We start from the raw sequence: 7,775 nt of genomic DNA on the forward strand, positions 1-7,775 counted from the left end.
CTTTTATTTGTGGGGTTATTTGAAATCCAAGGTATACGCTAATAAGCCAAAGACCTTAGCTCAACTGAAAGCCAACATTCGACGTGAAACAGCCGCCATATCATCCGAAACATTGGCCAAAGTCATGGAAAATGTCGAAAAAAGAGTGCATTTAGCTGTCAAAGCTAAAGGTGCCCATTTACGCGATCTAATTTTTAAATATTAGCTGAAACAAATCCCCTTGGACCAAAATAAATTATTTTTGAAATGAACAAAAAACATTGTTTTCTTTTGTTCTTTTTTTTTTAGAAACAAATGGGTCAACTTTAAATGGCTGTAACTATATGTACTAGTTGGTATAAATAGAAATAAGAACAATGTAATAAGTCAGTCTTAACTCTCTGTGACTGACGTGATATTGTTCTAACAATTCTAATGACGTGGTAAGCAAACAACGTAGACCTGTATTAGAAGATCAAAAAACAACTCGAAAATTAATTTTTTTGAACAAATGTTTTTAATTTTTTATTATTTAGACTTCAATTCAATAGTTGATATCAAAAAGTAATAAATCCAGTGGTAAAAAAAAATTACCAAACATGTTAAGTGGCACATTAAAGCCTAATAATATTTCATGTTATAATTTATGTAGCAAAAATTTTAGATTTTGCTTAATTTGCACTTAAGTTAAACAGTTGAGTTGAGATCATATGTATATATATATATATATATGTATAAAAACTACAACTTTTCCTGGCAGGTTTCACAAAGAGGCTTGGAGCACTGGAGGCAGATCGGCTTTAAGCAATCACAACAGCAATACCTTGTTACTCTTTTTATTTTTGGGGACAAATTGAACACAATTTTCTTCCACTTGGTGGATTAACTGGTGGAGGAGGGGGTAGATCTTGGCCAAGAACCCTGGTGAGCATCATTCTTAGTTCTCTTGGCAACCTTTTATTGTACACCCGGAATTTCATATGGTCTAGCACCAATTCTCTTGCCAGATTAAGCATAAATGTTTTTCTTCTCATTTTTACATCACTGTCAGTACACATTTGATATAAGACAAAGGCATTAAAGTGCCCTGGAGACGATCAAATAATTGCGTCAAACACTTTAATTGTGTTGGTGTCGTCGGCTCTCGTCGGCTACACGTACGCTACACCGACTTGTTGTCGGCTCTGTTTGATGAAAATCAAAAATTTTTGATATTTCTATTTGACGGACGATAATTTGATCGTCTCCACTCATGTTTGACAAGCATGACTCATTTGCAGTGAAGACTTCAAGCGAAGAGGACATACATACTTGCGGAAAAGTGAAGTGAAGAAGAAAAAAGTTAAGTGAAATAAACGTAAAATTTTAAAATAAATAAAATCAAATCAAATACAATAAATAAACTAAAATAAAATCAAATAAATTACAATAATAAAATAATTAAAGTAAAATCAAATAAATTAAAATAAATAAACTAAAATAAAATAAATAAACTAAAATAAAATCAAATCAAATCAAATAAATTAAAATAATAAAATTTTCAATTTTTTTTTCATAAGAATTGCAGCACCCGCCACTAAAAGATAACCATCATCCGACGATGACATGACGACCGTTCGCTACGAGATCAAAAATAAACTGATGTTTGACGTGTTAATTTGAACGTTTGCGGGCAACACACGATTGAACATCACTAACACATATGCACTGTTTGACGCAATTATTTGATCGTCTCCAGGGCACTTAACACCAACCATATCTAGTACTCTTTGAAATACTGCCATAGGCCATCGACGAGTTTTTCGACTGCATGAATATACACACTTTTTATCAATTTCGTCAACTCCTCCTTTTGTAGCGTTGTAATCTGCTATCATAACAGGTTTTTTGTATCAGTGTCTATTTCTTGACAATGGTGAGAAGACGAAATCAGCAAAACAGCTTTATTTTTTTCGGTACATATGATAATAGGGTAAATTACATTGAACTCCCGACTTCTCTAGTTTTGCACGGTAAGAAAGAAGGCGGTATCTCAACTTAATTTTTTTTTAGAGTTCCTAAGTAAGTCAATCCCTTTTTCAGCAGAGCTTCCATAAGTGGTATAGAGCTAAACCAATTGTCAGCCGTAATGTTCCTGTTTGAGTTTTCGACAACCTTCATAAGTCTTAACACAGACTGAGTTGGTACTGCCAATTTCCTTTCCTGTTCATTTAACCCTATGCCGTCAGAATTTTTACCATGATAAATATAAGCATTGTAAATGTAGTATGTGCGAGCATCGACTAACAACATTATTTTAATGCCATACTTTGCTGGTTTCTGAGGCATGTAAATTATAAACTTGCAGCGACCTTTAAACGGCTGTAACATTTCATCGATGCAAAGGTATGGTCCGGGTGTATATTGAAATTGACTGTTTAGAATAAATTTGTTGAAGAAATTTGAAATTGGTGCAAGTTGATCGTCTTTGAGACGCTCCGCTCTGGTAGTTGATTCGTCAAACCTAAGGCAGTTTACCAAAGAAGAAAAACGTAAATTTGACATCCCACAACGAAATATTTCACGGCCACTGCCATCGGTTACGAATATTGTGCGAAGATCTGCGTCATTACATTTAAAAACTGAAGTGTAGTATAGTAGGCCAATGAATGCTTTCATTTCCGTTACATAAGTATCCAAAAGTTCCACCTTTGTAGTATTATTAAATTTAGCTCGGTAGTTACAGAGTTTTTGATTAGTATATTGTACTAAACATTCCAACATGGATTCGTCAAAAATTTTGGACCAAAGCTGTAAATATCCTTCAAAGGTAGAAGTATGCAGACGACCTGGTAGTCTAACTATGTTATGGGCTGCTGTTCTAGATGTTTTTGGTCGCTCTCTTGCACTCCACATAAATCCTTTCTTACCTTTGTAGTAGTCGCTTGTTGGATGTTGATTCACTTCTTCACAAATATTTTGTGGCTCAGAGGTAGTCGCATGTTGTTCTTCATTGTCTTCATCATTATCTAAAAGTGCCGTTTCTGGCTGAAAATTGGGGTCATTGAACTCATGCTCACTCTCTTCCTCCAGCCACTGTAGTATTACCTCATTTCGGTTTTTAAAAGTTCCACATGAGGTTCTCTTAGAACAATGTGGCGCTTGCGATATGTTTGATTTCTCCATAATAACAAAACTAAAAAATAACAATTTTACTGACGTGTTGTTTAGGAGACACTATGAAAATATAACAAAAATACTGATGTGATTGTCTCACAGCACCTACCTTAATATTGATGAGGTTGACTCGCAGACACTTTATCGCTTAAAATGGCACGTGTGCATACATCAATCGATCTGAACAAACTAACATAGGCATGAGTACATAATAAGAAGGTCAAGTCTAAAGTCTACAGAAATAAGCCAGCAACTATTCCAGCTTTGGAAGACAACATTTCCGAAGAAATTCGGGCTATTCCGGCCGAAATGCTCGAAAAAGTTGCCCAAAATTGGACTTTCCGAATGGACCACCTAAGACGCAGCCGCGGTCAACATTTAAATGAAATTATCTTCAAAAAGTAAATGTCATGAACCAATCTAACGTTTCAAATAAAGAACCGATGAGATTTTGCAAATTTTATGCGTTTTTTTTTTAAAAAAAGTTATCAAGCTCTTAAAAAATCACCCTTTAATACGAAAAAATCATTAAGTATAGATATGTATTAATTATAAACATAAAAAATCAAACACATACGAAAGGTAAAAATGTTCACAAACACAGCCAATAATTCAAAAAAAAGGCACCGAAAACAAGGCAAGCCAAAAAGGAAAATGGTTGTTGAATTGTAGAAAATTGACGCTAATTAAGGACTAAATTATACGAAAAAAGAAAGTGGTTGAATTGTAGAAAATTTAAGCAAATTAAAAAATAAATTATAATACAAAAGAAAGCTTCATAAGAAACATGCAAAAACAATAATAAGCCCAGATGTTTTGAAATGAGGACATTTCATTTTAACATAGGGGAGAGTTAAGGAACGTATTCCTTATAATAGTAACAAACAACAAAAGAATCTTTTGTTTCAGTAAATAGAATACATCAAAACAACCTTGAGTTGGAACAATTGAAATGCACTATCACTGAAACAAACAATCCTAAACAAAGAAGTATAAAAACAACATTGAGTTTGAATACCACGACAACCTTATCTTAAAACAAAGAAATTGTATCTAAGCAAACAATATATATGTAAACAAACCTAAACAAACAATTAATCTGTATGTAGACAAACTATCAACTATTTAGTAATAAGTATAAATAGAAGTAAGAACGATGTAATAAGTCAGTCTTAAGAGTATAAATAAAGAGTACACATTTCGGTGCAGCTCAAAATATATTCTTTTGACTCATTTTTACTTCTGGTAAAAATTAACTCGCGCACATGTAATAAGTATATTGCTAAGTGATGAAATTATGATTTCAATTTCTGAACGCGCACAAGCGTATACATACACTCACATGAGCATGTGCAGATATACAAGATAGGATAGAAGATGTATGCCTTTTAATATCGTATACTACACAAATAAATATTTTTCTTACTAATAGAAATTAAATTTATCACAGCAATATACATAATATACATATACATAATATTGCTGTGATAAATTTAATTTCTATTAGTAAGAAAAATATTTATTTGTATAGTATACGATGTTAAAAGCAAAAAATTAAAATTTTATTCTGTCGAGATTCGAACCTGTGTCAGCATCTTGACTTTCCAAGTGGTTGCGTTGACTTGAGTATGGTTTGGTTATGCATGTAAGAAATATACGATGGTTCTAATAATTTTGTTTAAGTATAGAAATATGCTTTTGTAGAACATTTGCTTTCGCAAACATGCAGACAAATGTGCAAACGACATAATATATGTATGTATGATTGTTTCGCATTTTGCTTCTATGCCGGTCTAAAATCTATACAAATGAAACAGAAACGAAAGAAATAAAGTCACACAAAATAGTTAAGAATTTGAAGAAATGAAAGACAAGCGAAAGAAAAATAATGCGCAAGCATACATAAGCGTACTGTACTTATTGACTGCATTATTTTTGTGTAAAACCTTGGAATTTATTCATTAGAATCGCCACTCAGAAGTCGTTTTATCCGTTGTAAGTGAGCGATTTACGAAGAAATATCATTTCTAATATGCCACAAGACAAAATTAGAAATGAAGTTCATAAACCTCACGATGTCAGATAAAACGATATACCTCGTCATCGCGGGTTGATTTCCATAAAATGTAAATGAAGACTAACTACAGAAATGATCCTGTGAAGTATAGCCTTAATTTTTCAACGGCCAACGCAGAGTATTTCAACCAAAAGTCACACAAAATAGTTGAGAATTCGCAGAAATAAAAGACAAAGGAAAGAAAAATAAGTATAACTTTAATAATGCACAAGCATACAGACAAACATATGTGCACACATGTGAATATGTCACCAACTAAAAATTAAAACATTGTTCTACAAAAACAACAATAGCATAAGCATGGCAAGATTGTGTTGTTGGTAGAAAATCCGAGCTGTGCCGAAAGAAACGATCGCCGATTGTCACCGCGGGAAGCTTCCCTTGCTACTCGAACATCTTCGCAGATAAGGTTGCGATAGATTCATATTGAGCAATGTTGCGCAAGGTTGCGAATCTATCGCAACATTTTCCGAACTCGTATAAGAAGTATAACTTCAATAAAGCAAATATGAATAGGAAAGAATATACAGAAACTAGACAAGAAGGATTTATAAAACATTATAAAAAGTAAGAAATAAATAGGAACCAAAGTTTAAGAAAAAACCCCTACAAAGAAACCACATAAAAAGACCTACCAAATTTGGCAACTAATCATTGTGTATTTTTCGGTTAATTTCCACGCACTCTTCTTCTTCTTTACTGGCGTAGACACCGCTTACGCGATTATAGCCGAGTCAACAACAGCGCGCCAGTCGTTTCTTCTTTTTGCTACGTGGCGCCAATTGGATATTCCAAGCTAAGCCAGGTCCTTCTCCACTTGGTCCTTCCAACGGAGTGGAGGTCTTCCTCTTTCTCTGCTTCCCGCGGCGGGTACTGCGTCGAATACTTTCAGAGCTGGAGTGTTTTCATCCAACCGGACAACATGACCTAGCCAGCGTAGCCGCTGTCTTTTAATTCGCTGAACTATGTCAATGTCGTCGTATATCTCGTACAGCTCATCGTTCCATCGAATGCGGTATTCGCCGAGGCCAACACGCAAAGGACCATCAATCTTTCGCAGAACTTTTCTCTCGAAAACTCGCAACGCCGACTCATCGGTTGTTGTCATCGTCCAAGGAGCAGGACGGGAATTATGAGCGACTTATAGAGTATAGCTTTTGTTCGTCGAGAGAGGACTTTACTTTTCAATTGCCTACTCAGTCCGAAGTAGCACCTGTTGGCAAGAGTAATCCTGCGTTGGATTTCCAGGCTGACATTGTTGGTGGTGTTAATGCTGGTTCCTAAATAGATAGATAATTTGCTACAACTTCAAAGTTATGACTGTCAACAGTGACGTGAGTGCCAAGTCGCGAGTGCGACGACTGTTTGTTTGATGACAGGAGATATTTCGTTTTGCCCTCGTTCACTGCCAGACCCATTTGCGTTGCTTCCTTGTTCAGTCTGGAGAAAGCAGAACTAACGGCGCGGGTGTTGTGGCCGATGATATCAATATCATCGGCATACGCCAGCAGCTGTACACTCTTATAAAAGATTGTACCTGCTCGATTAAGTTCTGCAGCTCGAATAATTTTCTCCAGCAGCAGATTGAAAAAGTCGCACGATAGGGAGTCATCTTGTCTGAAACCTCGTTTGGTATCAAACGCCTCGGAGAGGTCATTTCCGATCCTGACGGAGCTTTTGGTGCTGCTCAACGTCAGTTTACACAGCCGTATTAGTTTTGCGGGGATACCAAATTCAGACATCGCGGCATAAAGGCAGCTCCTTTTCGTGCTGTCGAAAGCAGCTTTAAAATCGACGAAGAGATGGTGTGTGTCGATTCTCCTTTCACGGGTCTTTTCCAAGATTTGGCGCAAGGTGAATATCTGGTCGGTTGTTCATTTACCAGGTCTAAGGCCACACTGATAAGGTCCAATCAGTTTGTTGACGGGGGGATTTAATCTTTCACACAATACGCTCGACAGAACCTTATATGCGATGTTGAGGAGGCTAATCCCACGTTAGTTGGCGCAGATTGTGGGGTCTCCTTTTTTATGGATTGGGCATAGCACACTTAAATTCCCATCGTTGGGCATACTTTCGTCCGATCATATTTTGCAAAGAAGCTGATGCATACACCTTATCAGCTGTTCGCTGCCGTGTTTGAATAGCTCGGTTGGCAATCCATCGGCCCCTGCCGCTTTGTTGTTTTTCAGGCGGGCAATTGCTATTCGAACTTCTTCATGGTCGGGCAATAGAACGTCTGCTCCATCGTCATCGGGTATCAGGTTCGTCTTCTCCTGGTGTTGTGCGTTCTCTGCCATTCAGCAGGCTGGAGAAGTGTTCCCTCCATAATTTAAGTATGCTTTGGGCATCGGTGCCTAGATTACCTTGGGGGGTTCTACAAGAGTATGTTCCGGTCTTGAAACCTTCTGTAAGCCGCCGCATCTTTTCGTAGAATTTTCGAGCATTACCAGCCGGCTAGCTTATCAAGCTCTTCGTGCTCACGCATTTTGGCCTCTTTCTTTTTCTGTCTACAAATGCGTCTCGCTTCCCTCTTCAACTCTCGGTATCTATCTCATCCCGC

At 36.5% G+C, this 7,775-nt stretch overlaps 1 pseudogene; it reads right to left on the reverse strand.

The window, feature by feature from the left end:
• Positions 1–5,104: 5,104 nt before the first annotated feature.
• LOC125776048 (small nucleolar RNA U3) lies at positions 5,105–5,307 on the reverse strand (annotated as a pseudogene).
• Between the last annotated feature and the right edge of the window lie 2,468 nt (positions 5,308–7,775).

Source organism: Bactrocera dorsalis, chromosome 1, assembly GCF_023373825.1.
Source record: "Bactrocera dorsalis isolate Fly_Bdor chromosome 1, ASM2337382v1, whole genome shotgun sequence".
NCBI classification, from domain to species: Eukaryota; Metazoa; Arthropoda; class Insecta; order Diptera; family Tephritidae; genus Bactrocera; species Bactrocera dorsalis.